At 38.3% G+C, this 16340-nt stretch overlaps 1 pseudogene; it reads left to right on the forward strand.

The window, feature by feature from the left end:
* The first annotated feature begins 15400 nt into the window (after positions 1 to 15400).
* On the forward strand, positions 15401 to 16109 carry LOC110324077 (annotated as a pseudogene).
* The last annotated feature ends 231 nt before the right edge of the window (positions 16110 to 16340 follow it).

Genomic DNA, 16340 nt, shown 5'->3' on the forward strand with positions numbered 1-16340 from the left:
CAGGAAGGGGAAGTGAGTTGCTCCTACCACAGTTCCTTCATAAATCTACTCAGTTAACTTTTCAGTTTCATTATTTATGTTCTACATTCTACAAGTTACTAAGCCACTCGCATGACCTAGCCAGTTACTTTGACTTTATAACATCAATTGGCCTTCAATAACCTCTTCCCATTTCTGTATGGAACATTACCCAAATGGCTTTTGAAATCCCTATTTTTACCAAAGGTCTGCTAATAATTAGTTGCACATTTGTTAAGTAGAATTATTTGTTTCCCCTTAGCCTCCGGATTTTCATTACTGCTTTGATGATTTGTTTGTTTCTACTGTGCTGATAGTTCCTAGAACACTCTAACACATTTCCAGCACAAACCTGAAACTTGATCCAACCCCTCTCTGTTGCCTGTTTCCAAAGCTGCATCAATATTTTAGATCTTTGTTGCAGCCATATCTAATTTCTCTGTATCACAAGATAGCTTGGGACCTGTGAGGTGACTCAGTAGTTATGGAGGCTTGCTGCCAGGTTTGAAGACCTGGGCTTGATTCACACAGGGACAGTAGAGAACGGATTCCTGCAAATTGTCCTTCCTTCTCTACGTATTGCACAAAATTCTCAAAGAACTCACAATTATAGTTAAATAAAGGGATACAGCCATTGTTCTTGTTAATTTATAAATGAAAGTGATACAGAGGGAAGTGTAGCAGAACTAGCCAGCTGTTTGGCTCATCTTCATGACATGCATTCGAAGAAATACAAGGAGAAGAAAGCAAGAGCACCTTCCTCGTAATCTCTGACATGTGGCCTTCAAAAGGTTCCTTTCTATGTTAATATTACCTCTGCTCACCTGGAAGGGTTAGTACCCACAAGATAAGTCTTTCCTCATGTGGTAGGAATGGAGATTTCAACTTAAACTGAAAGCTTCCCATCCTGCACATTCCATGGGTCACTAGGGAATGTCGAGGTAAACTTCCCATACAAATTAGCAAGTAAACACTAAGTTTTAAACGTTAAAGAACAAAGCCAAACCCCATCTGCATGAGGCAGAGTGACAGTCTATGGTAATCTAAATTATATGGCGATGGAGAAGGGAAAATATGTATATACAGTTTGATGGTTGAACTGAAGACATTTTAAAATTATTATTACATTCACTTACTTGTGTGTTCATATGCATGTATATGCAAACTCACCCATGCATGCACATGTAAATATATGTGTCTTGGGGTACACACATGCCATAGTAGGCATGTGTAGGCCAGAAGTGTTTCTCTTTTTCTACCATGTGGTTCACAGGGATTGAACTTAGGTCTTCAACTTGGTAAGCAAGAACATTTACCTGGAAACCCATCTTATAGGACATGAGCTTTAGAGATTTAAGGCAAGTTAAAGAAAATTGGTATAAACTTGGCCAAAATCATGTCCGGATGGTTTGGAATTGGCCGATACAATGAAGATTTTTGAGCCAACTTTATTCATATCATCATAGAGTTGAACTGGCCTAAGACAGGGCATGCTTACCTCAGCTTTCCATGTTATAAGATTCTTGAAAAACTAACCAATATCCAATAAAAATGTCTGTGATATTGTATGACTGAACTATTCATTCAATAATTTGGATTGCAAAGTCTTTCCAAAAGAAAAGAAAATGGGATAATTTATTCCAAAGTACACACTGCTTCTGTTTTATTAGAACTCCATGTTAAACTTTAAAATCATGTTAACACACATACCTAAAACCATCAAAACCAAATCTAAGAAAAACTGAGTAGTATGTAGTCACATGCACTAGTAATGCTAGCACTTGACATATTGAAACAGGAGGATCAGAAGGTCAAGACCAGTCTCAGCTACACAGAAAAGTAGAGTCAAACGTGTTATATGCGACCCTGTCTTAAAAACTAATAAACAAGCAAATATACATACATACATACATACATACATACATACATACATACATACATACATATTAACATACATTAAAAAGAAAAGAAATGAAAAACTGTTAAATGCAAAATGGTTAAAGTGAGAGATCTTGATTATGGACTAAATCATGCACACCTCTCTTGTATGTTAAAGACTGACCCCTCAGCATGATATATCTTTAGGTATGAGATTTCTTGAGATCCCTAAACTGACAGGGATGATGGCTGTATAAAAGAAAGCAACAGAATAGTGTAAATGTACCTTCCCCTCTGAAGGCATGTAGAAGAGACTGGAAGAACATGAGAAGAAGGCTCTCTACAAGCCAGGGAGAAAGAACACAGCAGAAACCAGACCGTGAAGGCACATTGTTCCTGGACTCATAACTTCCCAGGCTTAAATATCTGCTGCTTCAGCCACTCATTCTATTATGTACTCTGCTGGTCAGGCTGGGCAAATTAATGTTCCTTGAGGATCAAGTGCAGATAATATTACCACTGTGAAATGAGGAGGCAACAATGAGAATGGAACCCAGGAAGAACTGAGCTGTAATAAACACTTACTATTCAGAAACACTTAAAAGGGAACCCAGATTTTCATTATTAAGACTCTCAACCAGCCTTATTGCCCATCACAATAAAAAGGAAAAAAATAATAATAAATGATAAAGGACACCATAATCAACTGCAAGAATATGGGGTGTTGCCTGTACTTCTAGTAGGAGTAGATCTAGTAAGTTTGTTTGTGTGTGTGTGTGTGTGTTTGTTTGTTTTAAATTCACCTTAGTGTGTCTTATTGGCTAACATTTTTAAAGTGCCAATTCGACTTCTGGTGCCTTGGGAGTCAAGGCATTTGTCATAACCCCTCGTGTAAGGCACAGGAGGCTTTGGATGAGTGAAAACTTTATGTGTAGACATTCAAACTCTTCTGAATAGTCCCTTGTGTATTTCTGGGATGTTGGATGTCCTGTTTAGAAACTGCTATGAATTCTTGAATTTCACCTTGTAAGAATCCACCCCAAATGACGAGAGACAACAAATGGTTTTCTCTCACCATCTTCTGACAATTTCACCCAGAATAGTCAACTCATAACCAGAGCAATAAAAGTAAATTGACTACTCCCCAGGGCACGTGTCTGTAGCAGATTCCAGTAATACACTGACACAAGAATTCTTTAAATGCTGATGTCTTGCCTTTTCATGCTTTTATAGGTTCTGTTATTGATTTGTTTATATCTCATTTGCTTGTTAATGGTTTAGAAATATATTGTACAGTATCTAACTCACCATTATCTTACTTAACTCATAGCGTATTCTCCCTTTTATTTGTGGCAATATTTGGGATTGCTTATGAAGAATTAGATGAGAATACAAATAGTTTATCTTCCACAGTGATGAAGATGGATATTTACTACAGTATATAAATGGAAAGATGGAGCAGCGTAAATGTTGAGATAAACTAGAATTTAAGTCATTGCTTTAGACAGGCTATAAAAATGTTATTAGGAATGTGCTACGGAAACAAAAGAAAACTGCTGCTTCTAATTCTTTCTTGGCTTAATCATCCAAAAGTTTAATAGGCTGTGTGCCTAAATGGGAGATGGAATTTTACAATTTTGGAATAACGATATGTTTATATATTCTCTTTATACTTCCCTTGCAACTGAAACTAGAGACCTGTCATTTTAATTGTGATGGAGAAGGACACAAATTCTCCCTTACAAATCTTTTTTTTTTTCTTTTTTTAGGTAGACCAGGTGAAAGAGTCACCCTATTTGCATGGATGCTTTTTCTTTACTCAAGCATTCATGACATGAAGGATCTGAGGCATCTCTTGTTTATATTTTACACCTGTCACTCATCCAACTATGAAACCCTAACCAAAATTTTGGAAATGTAATTGGATTCTTAGAAGTGATAACTACATTTAGTTGAATTGTAAGATTTTATATATATATATATATATATATATATATATATATATATATATATATACATACATACATTTTTAAAGCATTAAAAACGTAATTAGTATATTTACTTCCAAGATATATTAAGTAGTCATTTGTTTCTTTGATTGAGGAGAAGTTAAAGTTTAAAAAGCGAATAACCTGGCAGTATTAAAGGTCCTTTGGTTATCGCTGCACAGTCTCATGAACAAGGTGAGATAGCACGTGCATCTTTTTCTGCATTCCAGTGTAAGCAGTATTTTCCAAGTCCTTTTTACCCACTGGACACTGTGCCGAATTCATTCTTGGATGGAAGTTTCAAAAGTTTAGTTCCCATTTGGCTGGCATTGTCTGTGTCATCAATCCTTGGTCTCTCAGGCTATCTTCAATTAGGTCCTCCTGCAGGAAATGCCTTTGTGGCTGCATAGCCCCTGACATTTGTATGTAAGTGGCCACCACAATTCTGACTACATGGCTCCACACACAAACGTACGTACACATACATTAATACCCACTTGCACATACATATTGCTCCTACAAACACATACAACAGAAAAGGTCAAATTCATCCTTAGCTATATATCAAATTCAAGGACATCCTTGACTATATGAGACCATGCTATAAAAAGCAAAGCACACAACAAGCAAAAGTTCAATTTGTTCACTTTTGGCAGGATTTAGGAGCCAAACTGAAACATAAGTCGATAGAGGTGGCAAGAGACCCATGCCAGACACAAGAGATTCTTCAAGAAGACTGTCATTTGACTTGATGACAGCATATCAGAAGCGAGTTGGAATCATATTAACAGAATCGTGTCCCTTAAATGTAATTTTCTTCATGATTCTTGTGTGTGAGTTCTATGCACATGTGTGTATTCATGAGTGTCTGCAGGCACCTATGGAGCTCAAAAGTCAACAACATTGTATGTCTGTCTCTATTGCTCTCCACCTTACTTCTGGGGGCAGGATCTCTTCTTGGGCCTGGAGCTCTTTCTTGTAGATAGACTGGCTAGCTCTGAGAACTTAAGAACCTCTTGTATACGTCCACGACCTGTAGAACTATAGGCCTGTGGTGCCAGGTTCAACTGGGGACTCTAGCAACAGGTGATGCTTGTGTGGCAGCCACATTCAGACTGAGTCATTTCGTAGCTTCCAATCGTTACTTAAATACAGTTTTGTATGTGTTTGAGAAATAAATAGTACCCAACATGGAAAAAAAAGTTTAGTTGCAATGCTTAGGGTTCTGTTGCTGTTTGTTAGCTATGGGTTTAAGTGAAAATTGCTTCTTCTGGGATCTTTGATTTTATTTATTTATTTTTCTAAAAAGAACATTGCATAGAATTAGCAATTACCAAACCACTCAGTGCTAAGATGTCTTGAGTATTGACCTGTGCTCCAATTACCCAGTTTTGGAGGAGCTGGAAAGTTTGCATAACTATGTAACAGGAAGCCTTCACTAGGTCTGCAATAACTTGAGCAGGACCCAAGACACAGCATCAGGTCTTACTCTCTCAGGGCTCTTCAAAAGAGTAGAGTCACTGAAGGTGCTCTAATTGGAGCTGGATCTAGGTCACGGAACAAGGTCAATGCTTCCCAAAGCTGGACAAGAGCAAGGGGAGAGCTGGGCAGGAGCTGCCATGTGGAACATCAGGACTGCTCAGTCATATGGATACAGGCTTAGGAGTTTGCTCCATTGGATGTAAAGCAGTAATTTATGACACTTCCACTGATCACTATGATATGGTATCTAAATAAAGATGGGAGAATATACCTCCCTTCACTTTTAGTTGTTTATATTGTCTTTGCTTTATTAAACTTGCATTCAAATGTCATGAGAAAATAACAGCCCGATACACACAAAAAAATTAACCCGATTGCCTACTAAATGTGTAAAGCTATTATGACATTCTTGTCTCACTTACTACTGCAGAATTAGGATACGGTGGATGGGTTCACAGCTGTAATACGTGCAAGCCATCAACTCTCTGTATCTTTGTTCTAATAGTAACATATTACTCAATCAGAAGGAGTGTCATTTGTTTCCTTTGGATGAGTATAAGGATTAAGCTGTCACACACACACACACACACACACACACACACACACACACACACACACACACAAACTGTTAAATAAATGGATAGGTAGAACCTAAACTAAAAGTTCTATTTGGCCCTAAATTCTGAAATTCGTGTATAGAATCTCAGTACTTGGGGAGGTTAAGCTACAAGTTCAAGGCCATCTTGGTCTTCATAGTGAGTTTTATGAGACCTGAGTGACAGAGGAAGATCCTGTCACAGAAGGAAGCAAGGAAGCAAATAAAAAAGCATTTAAAACTTGAAGTTGTAAATACAACTCACCAAACTTATATGAAAGGGTTTTGACAGATAGCTAAGTTGATAAAGTGCTTTTACTTGAGCATTAAGAGTTGTGTTCAGATCTGCAGCAACCTTGTTAAAAGCTGGGGCATGAATATCTGTCCCTGTAATCCAGGTCCTGGGGAAACAAAGGTATGGGGATCCCTGAGGGGTGCGAGGCAGCCAGCCTATCTAAATCAGTAAGCTCCCAGTGCAATGAGAGACTTCACCTCAAAAAAGATGGCAGTAAGCAATTGAGAACGACACTCAGCTTTGACATCTGCCCACCACATGCTCCCCAATCATACATGTGCATGCACACCTCCACACAAGTTCATACACACAAATACACCACGCAAACACACAAAAATCACAAGAAAAGTATTGGCTTATAAAGTTATTTTCTAAAAGTGAGTACTGGATTTAACTAATGAATGGAGAGATGCAGATGCAAGTGAATTCCAGGAAAGGGCAAACAGCTAAATGTTCATAAGTACATTGGAGGCACAGAAAAGATGTTTCAAAAGAGTTCTAAACACCAACGAACTAAGATATTAGGAAGTCCCATTCAGATATAGATGGCTTCTATTTTGATTTATAATATGATTTCTGAGAATATTACACAAACAAGTTAAAAGGTAATATATTTTAGAGTAGTATTGAAGAAAATGTCATAAAATACTGATTACACTAGAATGGATTTTTTAAAGGTGATAAATTCCATCCTGTTGAATAGATTTTGTAGAACTTGGAATATTATCTGTCAAGAGTACTAAGAATGCTTACATGTTATGTAAGTTACCTTCATAATCAGATATATTGGATATTTCTCTGATATGTTATAGGAAGGCCACACATAAGAGCTAAATACGCTCCTTAGATATAATATATTGGCAGGGAAGAGAAGAAAATACCTTAGGAGAGAGAGAAAGAGATTGACATTTTTAACTGTTTGAGCAGTGATGGAAGTTACAGGTGAGGACATAGAACACTCCAGGACACAGGCAGAAGGCCTTAAGATGTACAGGCAGTAAGCTCATTCTATTGTACCTACACAGCAGTAGGAAACAGCAGGCAGACCCAGCGAGTGGTTTTCTTCAGAGAGCTGTACTTAGGCCTGTCACTTCCCTGAAGCAGGGAAGAGGTGAAATAAAAGGAGTGAAACATTTGGGCATGAAAAGAATAGATATTTTTTTTATTTAAGGAGAAATTATTGTGAGTCTATTCACATGCACTCAATAATCAGAGTCATTATTTTCCACCCGAAAAAAAAAAAAAAGTACATGTTGAGTTTGTCTTGTACCCTATCATCACCTTTTCCAGTAAATCTGGGGATTCATTCATTTTGTAACACTCATTGATCCTAAACAATGTGCTCTCCACATTTCCAGATTCTGGGGATAAAGAGTGAATTAGATATGATCTCTGATTCCTGGAACCGACCTCTCAGATTTGTGAAAGACTCATGTAAAAAGCCGAAGTTGAATAGCGATGCAGAATAATATGTGAGTGGGTGAATGAACTATGGCAGAAAATAAAAATGGAACGTGTAATGAATAAATTCTCCAACAAGCTACTTCCAAAAACAAAAAAATCAAAACCAGTTACTCTACACAGATATTTAATTCCCTGACTTGGTAAAGAAGTGCTAGGGTCAGAAAATACAAATTACCCTACCTTGACTGATGTAAGAAACCCAGTCTGTTTATTGTGAAGATGCATATAGAGTTATATATTATTATTAGGCTAATTACTTTATTAAAATCAAATGCATATTTACTTAATTGAGGTTAAATTGAGGTTATTTTGTCTTAATTCATAATTAATTATTATTTTTCAAGCTCTAATAAATGAAAGTAGCTTTCTGTTTCTTGCTTTTTCCACAGACTCCAATTCCAGCAGGTATCCCCTGATAGCCCATACCAAAAAAATCAAGCAAGCTACCCATGGTCCTTCTCTTCTTTATCTGTTCCCCAGATCCAATCCCATAACGTCATCCCCAGCTCTCTTGCAGAAGGTTATTATCAACTTTCCTTGTGCTTCATCCCCTATGTATCACACAGACTTTCCCTTTCTAACCTTCTTCTTCTCCCCTGCTCCACTTGTTCCTTTGTCCCAGATCCCAACCCCAGCAGGTACCTCCTATTAACCCAAGGACTGTGCTCCCCAGGACAAGTAGACTGAAGGCATACCCACGCCTCTCCTACTGCTCCTGTGAGCTATCCTTGGGTATGTACCAAAAAGACATTCGAACCTACCACAAAGACACTTGGTCAATCATATTCATAATAGTCAGAAACTAGAAACAACCTGGATGTCCCTTGATAGAAGAATGACAAAAGAAATATGGTACATTTACACAGTGGAGTATCACTGAGCTGTTTTAAAAATGATATCATGAAACTAGCAGAAAAATGGATGGAAATAGAAAAAAATCACCCTGAATGAGGTAACCCAAACTCAGAAAAATAAATACAATGTATTCACTTATAAGTGGATATTAACCATTAAACTATGATAAGCAAACTACAATCTTAAATCCAGGAAGGTTAGGAAAAGAGGAGGGCTCTAAAGGGGGCTGCATGGAACTCCCTTAGAGGAGGAAGTAGAGTAAATTTTATAAGCAGACTGGGGGCGCATGGGAATGGGATTGGGGGGTATCAGGTAAGGGGGCGATGGGGTAGAGGGAGAAAATATAGGAAGAGATGCCTGGAATTGGGGGATATTTGAGGGATGGTATTAAAACCCAGTTCAGTGGAAACCTCCTAAGATGTGTGTTCGTGATCCTAATACGAACTCCTATAATGGGGAATATGATTCTCAATAGGCCATCTCTTGTCTCCAGAGTGAGGCATCCGGTGGCCAGAGTGGGTTGCATTCAATTGAATTCTTAGTCAAGAGAGTCTCATGGAAAGCCTCAAACAAGCCAGTCTTTTGTGAAGAAAAAAGCTTGCCCTCAATAAACTGACAGCTGGGTCCTATGGCTGGACAATTCATTGAACATGGAAAAGTCAAGCTGGTGTCTATATGGAGACTTCACCCTTACATCCTAACCTCCTTGGTAAGGGAAGGTATTGTGCAGGTTAACAAAAGAGAACTATAGAAACCAACCCAGCTATAAAACCTTTGACCTGCCTGAAATATATGCTAGGAAAATGGTGGCACAGAACTTGTGGGAGAAGCCAAATAATGTCTCCTTTGACTTAAGGTCCACTCCACAAAAAATGAATCCATACCAACAAACAGTATCAGTAAAATGACTTCTGGTGACATTCTGCTATACTCATAGATGTGCCTTATCCAGTCATCCTCAGAAAGGCTTCCTCCAGCAGCAGATGGGAACAGATGCAAAGACCCACAGGCAGATATTGCACAAAGAGAGAATCTAAATGGGAGATCTCCCTTGAATTCCTTTCCTCAGAGCTCAAAGAATCCCAACGGAGAGGAGGCAGAAAGATTTTAAGAGCCATAGAAGATGCGTAATGGGGATAACAAGGCCTTATGCTATGTATAAGAGCTCACAGAGTCCCAGGGCCTATGTGAGTCTACATCAGGTCTCCTGCATGTATATTATAGCTACCAACTCAGCATTTTTATGGAACTCTTAAAACTTTTATGAGAACAAACGGGTCTCTGATTGTTGTGCTTACTCTTGGGAATATTTTCCTCCTGTTGAGTTGTCAGGTTCAACATTAGTTTGCTTCATCATATAATATTTTATTTTGTTACATTTTGGGTTTTTTTTTTCTTCTCTTAGAAGCCTGTTCTTTTCCAATTAAAAAAAAAAGAAAGAAAGAAAGAAAGAAAGAAAGAAAGAAAGAAAGAAAGAAAGAAAGAAAGAAAGAAAGAAAGAAAGAGAATGGATCCCGAGAGCAGAGAAGGTGGGGAGAGACCAGGAGAAGTGGAGGGAGGAGAAACTATAATCAGGATATATTGTATGAGAAAAGAATCTATTCTCAATAAAAGGAGAAACATTTTTTAAAAGATTAAAGAAACAAAAAAGAAGAGATATGAAAGTAACTCTCCTGTAATTCGTAGCCATTGTATTTTAGATGTATTTCTTCCAATAACTTGATGAAAATACTATAAAACCAATTTCAACTGGAAATCACAACCTCTCTAATTTTCAAATTTCTCCAAACAATTATAAGGGGAACGAGAGAAAAGTGACTGAAGGGTATTATCAATCAATATCAGAAAAAAAAATAAATGTAATATCAAATATTAGTTACAGATATTTTTGAAAGATACAGATTAAATAATATTAAAGGGAAATTTAATATTTATTAATGTTAACAAAGAGATTTTGATATTTCATGGTTCACAGTCCTAGTCATATAATCTTAGGTATAGCTACAGAATTGCTTTTATTTTTTTAAAATGTTAATTTTTGTTGGATATTTTCTTCATTTACATTTCAAATGCAATCCCCTTTCCTAGTTTCCTCTCTGAAAGTCCCCTATACCCTCTCCCCACCTTGCTCCCCAACCCACTCACTCCCTCTTCCTTGCACTGGCCTTTCCCTGTACTGGGGCATAAAATTTTTGCAAGACCAAGCGCCTCTCCTCCCATTGATGGCTGACTAGGCCATCCTCTGCTATATATGCAGCTAGAGAGACAAGCTCTGGGGGGTACTGGTGAGTTCATATTGTTGTTCCTCCTTAGCTTCTTGGGTGCTTACTCTAGCTCCTTCATTAGGGGCCCTGCGTTCCATCCAATAGATGACTGTGAGCATCCACTTCTGTGTTTGACAGGCACTGGCATAGCCTCACAAGAGATGGCTATATCAGGGTATTTTTATTATTATTATTTCAATAAAGCATATGAAGGTCTGGAGTGATGGCACAGCTGTTGAGAGCATGTGTTACTCTTCACAAGAGCAGAGTTTGGCTCCTAGTTTCCCTGTCAGGTGGCTCGCAGCCTTCTGTAAAGCCAACTCTCAGGGATCTGACTCCCTCTTCTGGCCTGTGTAAGCATCTTCAAACACATGACATCACACACACACACACACACACACACACACACACACACACACATGCACACACACACACACAAGAATATGAGCTTTATTGTGCTTATGTAACACATCAACTCAAAAATATTTCAGACCGTCCATGCCAGTTGCCCCTGGATTAGGTTCTGACATTAACTATTAAAGAACCTGTTTACTATGTAGTTGCAGAAGGAAACATCATGGCTGGAACTGATGCTTCTGCAAGGAAATCATCAGGATGCATTAAGCAAATGAGAACAAAGGGAAATAACTTCATAATGATACCCAAAACCTTAGCTAGTTGAAGTTTTGATTAAGATTAAATAATGGGCGCTGCATTTAGATTAATTAGGGAGAGGATCACAGTAGGCAATAGGTAACTGCACAAAGCCATCTGTTCCCTTTTGCAGTTGTATCTAAGAGCTATGCATGAGCATATCAGGGAACACGGAGAATTAATTAGGCAGCAAATGAAATCCCCTCCCAGATGGCACCCAGTTCCTTCTTGCAGAGGCAAACCAGCATATCCCTGTGACTTTGGATTCATTCTGCTTGCCCCTTTGAAGTTTTGAAGGACCATTTTAGTCTGACCATTTTAGCTGCCTATTTTTAAAAGCACAGAGGGTCTGAAGAGATGGTTTAGCATCTGCAATTCCCGATCCAGGGGATCTGACACCATCTTCTGGCCCCAACGTGTACCCATACACATGATATACACTCAGGCACACACACACACACACACACACACACACACACACACACACAAATAAAATAAAAAGTAAGTCATTTCAAAGTGTAGGAATAGAGTAAAACTATGTGAAGCTGAGCTTCAAAAGAAAAGTCTTGCTTTCAAATAACACTACGAGAATTAACAATGAGCTTGACCTTCCACATTGTTAGGCATTTTTGTTTATTTTGGGTTTTGTTTGTTGGTTTATTTGTTTGTTTGTTTGTTTGTCTGTTGGACTTCTTTATGTCTGGGATATCACAGGGTCATACTGGTGACTCCGAAAATAGGCTTATTTCCTTTAGCTAATTCTTCACAGACACACCCTGCAAGACCTTCCTAGAAGTTTGACTCTTAGTTGATTCTAACCCCATTAAGGTCACAATCAATTTAACCATCACATTAACATACACTTTGATATATCCAGGCAATGTCTCCTGTGTATGGACTAGGTGAGGAGTCGTTTGAGGTATGACCCTTCATCTGCAGAGGAAATAGTGTTTTAGAAAATCAAATGATACTTTATTTTTTAAAAAAAGTAGCCTAAACCAAATAATGTAAAGAAACATGACACTGTTAGGGGCAAGGTATAGACATGGGGGGGGGGCGGCAATTGTCCTTCAAATAGATAAGTACCCATGTGCCTCAATAGCCTGCCCCTCAGCATCTGTAGATGCTATCTGCTAGGCTTTCCAGCTCCCTGGCTTCTACTCAGAAATTGTGCCTTCCCAGTAATCCCTTTTCATCTTCTGCCTGGCTACTTCTGAGGTTGTAAGCTTACCTACTTGGATCCCCTCTGACTCGAATATACTGGAATTGAATCCCCTTCTGTGTACAGTTTCAAATGCCATTACTGCGAACCCTAGAAATAATTTTAAATGCCTTTGTTCCTTTTATTAAGCAGTTTTAAAAAATGGATTCATAATTTCTCTAAGTTCCAGATACCACTCTCTTCTAGTGTGTATCTCTTTACAACTCAAGGGGTATTTTTTTTCCTCTTAATTTCTATTGATCTTGCTTTTTCAATAGTGCCTTTAATACATGTATATATTAGGAGATTTATCACACTCTTAGAATTCTAAAGACAAAAATTTAAGGATGCTCCCCAAAGACTCTTGTTTCCCAGTTATTCAGCCAAACAGTGTTCTAAGTACTAGAGTGAAGGGACTTTGCGGATATAATTAAGGTCATTAATCACTAACTTTAAAAATAGAAAGATCGTCTCGTATTATCTGGTGAATCTGCCATCAGAAGTGGGAGTCTTGGAAATACTTGGTCTTTTGAGGATGGAATTCAAGATCGGACAACAAAGAATCAGATTTATTGCAATGAGAAAGAGGAAAAGCACAGTCCAGAGAAGATTTATTGCAGTGACAAAAACCAAGCATTTGCTGCAAAGACACAGGATCAAGTTAAGCAGAGATATAGTTAGGAAGTTTAAGATTCTGGGTTTGTTATTTTTATGGTAGCTCAATGAGTATTCCTGAGATGGGTTGCATATTCATTGGAGTGATGCCAAATATGAGGAAGATTCAGTGTCCCATTGCTTGGCGTAGGGAGTCTATGTGCTCAGAATTCAGAGAGACCCGAGGAGTTTTCCCTCCATAGAGAGCAAGGAAAAGAAGACCTGAATCCTATTCTAAAAGAACTATATTCTGCTGTGAGCTTGAGACTACTGAGTAGATTCTTCCCCAAAATATTCTTCCTCATTTAGAGCCAGCAGCAAACAACTTGTTTTTAGTCTCCTGCAACTCAGAACTCAAGGCAAGCCTACACATCTGACCCTCAGATCTTGTTCCAAGCTACTAAATTTATGATACTATGTCATAGCAGTAGGCCTTTGCCTTTGACCATAAGAATGTCATGTCCTGATAAATAATCTTCATCTTGAATCTCAGAATGAATGGGGAAATATAGTAGCAGGTGATACTTAACTTAGAGACCCTCAACATGTTTGTAAGAATGAAATCTTTACCATGGAATGACAGTAGATATTGGAACGTGTTTTTTATTATAGCAGAATCCAACAAAGCTTCATTTTTCTATGTCCATTTGCAATTATTAACACATACATATACATGCATTCACACTCACGCATACACAAACACACACACACACACACACACACACACACGTCAAACAATCAAAGCATGTTTTAAAAGTTTTATGAAGCTGTCTCATTTCTACATGCATCAAGTACGAGAATCATCATCTCATCCAATAAGGTTCCCATTCTTTCTGAGAACCTGAGGATGGCTTTGTTGCTAGAAGCTCAGGCATGAAGCATTGTGTGGCTATGTGTGTGTTACCTGTCCATTATCCCCTATCCCATTTGTCCTGGATTCTCCTCGGCACTTCACTCTCTAGCACTCATCAGTGTCGCGTTTCTCAAAACTTTAGCCATCTTGGCTCAGGCTCTGCAATAGCGTTTTCAAGAAGTGTGGCTTGTCTTTCTCCAACAGAGTTGGGTAACATGGCCTTAATGTTCTGGTTTGACACTTTTTGCCTAAGTTTTTAGCTAAAGACATGGACGACTGGGGCAGATTAGAAGAGTTATAGCACTAATCACACTCCTAAAATATTTTAAAAGTTTCCAGTCAGCTCATCAGCACAAGTCATATATTTTCTCCTTCCCCTCCGCCTCTTCCACTTCCTCTTATGAGGTTATAATTATTATGGATGGGATATAATGGTTTATAAACAATGCTCAAATTCCTTGATCCCAGAAACTAATTTTTCTAAGATAAGCATTGAAATCAAAATGATCTTTAATGACTCCATTAAAGAAGGAAATCTATCTTTTATAATTTCTTAAAACTACTTACTTCCCAACATCATTAACTCTCCCACAAATGAAACAAACTAAATTATGTTTAGAGTATTGTTTTCCAGTACCATTGCTAAAATGTAATACATTAGAAATAACAAACTGAAATCCAAAGGAAATACTTTGCAGTATTTCAGATATTTATATGGACAATTTCATTAATGCTATTGACCAAATGGTTATTAGAAGTATATTCCTCCTTTGATTTAATAATTGGTCAGATTTTTCTGGCTTCATTTCTAACATCAATTAATCCATGTAACTTGAACAGAAAGAATAAATCTATTAATTCTAATTAATTTCTACAAACAGAAACATATTTAAATCTACCTAATTTCTACAAGAAGTTCATAAATTTTTGGCACAACACATAAGAAGTATATATACTATAAAGAATTTTTAGTTAATTAAAATTTAATATGATATGAAAATAAGATGCAAAGGAAGATTTTAGGCAATGTGAAGATTTCCTCATTATTATATACTTTTTATTTGCTTTATGTAGTAGACCATCATCAAACTGATGCTTATAACATCCATCAGAAATCAACGAATTGGGTACTATTAAAAATATGTTGCTGAGAGGAACTAGGTCTTTGGTCCATCCAGTCTCCAGTGCCCGGGTCTGGCCAGCAACCCACTATGCCGCTCCCTGTTGCACTGCAGACCCGCTTGGCATAGAGGAGCATCCTCAAGCATCTGGAACCGGAGCCAGAGGAAGAGATTATTGCTGAAGACTATGATCATCATCCTGTTGACCACGAGCCACCCAGACAAAGGGACTACCACCACGCTGGTACAAGGTGTTTGAACTTTCTTGTGAATTCCCTCACTACTGGAAAGTGGTAACAGACCTCAAGTTTTGGCTCTCATCACATGATCATAACTTTGTTGTTACCCAATCTGCCAAGAAACTCAGGAACGATAAGGCAGACGCTGAGGACAAGTCGGACTGGAATCATGAGAAGTTGAACAGAAATCTTGAGAAGTCAGATTTTAGTCACCGAGAAGCCAGAGAGGAGCCATGACAAGGCAGACCGAAGCCACCATAGTGACCGAGAACCAGCGCCACCAGCGGAGAAAGGAACTGGCTCCTCACCCCAAGAGCAAAAATGTGGTGAGCAAGAAAGATGAATAATTGGACGCCATGGATCCCAGTTCATACTCAGATGCACCCCGGAGCACAAGGTCAACAGAACTATCCAAGAGGAATGAGGCCAAGATCAGGGCTGACAAGACAGCAAGTGGGCCCCTCCTTATTCCAGCAGCATCCATACCCTTCCCCACCTGCTATCTCCACGCCAATGCAGAAGCCTCCAGAACCAATCAGAAGGGCTGAACCTTTGTTTTCTGTAGCTTTGGCAATTTCCATTTCTGTGTTTCTTCCTTGTGGCTCTGGGGATAGGAGTCATAGCTTCTCACATGCCGAATAATTATTCCACCAGTGAGCTATACTCCCACCCCCTTGTTGTTCTTTATAAAGCTTATTTTTTGTGGATCATAAAAATATATATGACGCTGGAGCTACTAGTTAGAGATTTTCCAAGGATGTGCATCGCAACAGCTCTTT

Source organism: Mus pahari, chromosome 7 (assembly GCF_900095145.1).
Source record: "Mus pahari chromosome 7, PAHARI_EIJ_v1.1, whole genome shotgun sequence".
NCBI lineage: Eukaryota > Metazoa > Chordata > Mammalia > Rodentia > Muridae > Mus > Mus pahari.